Here is a 1123-nt window from a genome sequence, read left to right as displayed (position 1 = left end):
GGGGGGGGGGGCTGGAGTCATTCAACACAGCACAACCCTCTCAGGAAGGTAAGACATAGACTCATCCAGGTGAGTTTAAGGTCTCGTTCTCGTGTTAAATGCATCACAGAGGGAGTGCTACTTCCTTCGTTAGTCCACTCTATCTTTACAGAGCGAGTACTGGTTTTTCTGCTACATTAATGTTCTAAATGCCGAGTGCTGCCCCTTTAAGTACCTTTCATAACTTTTATTTTTAATTCAACACCAGGCTGAAAATCAGTGCTTTGCTGCCCTCTTTGGTTTCAAGTTTGAATTCTGTTTCACCTCACCACACCCAGCATGCACCAGTGATGAAATAAGCTTTTAATTTTAATATCAAACATTTTTTTTTTACCGTACTGCAGATGCCCATATAAAGTACATACTGTTGCATGTAGTACGCATACAATTGGCATGGACTACCACATATCATTGCGCTCTGAACTTTGCTCACACACGCAGTGCAAAGGATTGTGGGACCAAAAAGACACAAAAGCACTCTGGCTTGCATACTGTACAATGGGAACCGGATGCAGTAGGACATTGTGGTATTTTTGGCATACTCTGTATTTGGAAATACTCTTCTTCTACTACTACTACTCTTAATTATCTTCTTCTAGTACACTGATTAGAATGGGGGATCGGGTAGTATGCACCTGAAACCAGACCTGGACATCACTGCAACAAAGTCAGGGGGTAAACCACCGGAGTTCAGCAAATACAAGACGTATACAAGTTATTATTAACCAAAAGTAGGAATTTATTTATTTATTTTATTTACCTTCTTCATAAGGTGGAGGGACGTCCAGCTGGGAGGAGGCCTCGGGGAAGACCCAGGACTAGGTGGAGGGATTAGATCTCCAACCTGGCCTGGGAATGCCTCGGGATCCCCCAGTCGGAGCTGGTTGATGTGGCTCGGGAAAGGGAAGTTTGGGGTCCCCTACTGGAGCTGCTGCCCCCACGACCCAACCCTGGATAAGAGGATGAAGGTGGATGGATGGATGAATAGATGGTTGGATGGATGGACGGATAGATAGATAGATACAGTAGATAGATAGATAGATAGATAGATAGATAGATAGATGGATGGATAGATAGATAGATA

Source organism: Etheostoma spectabile, chromosome 8 (genome assembly GCF_008692095.1).
Source record: "Etheostoma spectabile isolate EspeVRDwgs_2016 chromosome 8, UIUC_Espe_1.0, whole genome shotgun sequence".
In the NCBI taxonomy this organism is placed as follows: Eukaryota; Metazoa; Chordata; class Actinopteri; order Perciformes; family Percidae; genus Etheostoma; species Etheostoma spectabile.
Note: the sequence above shows the minus strand (reverse complement) of the source record.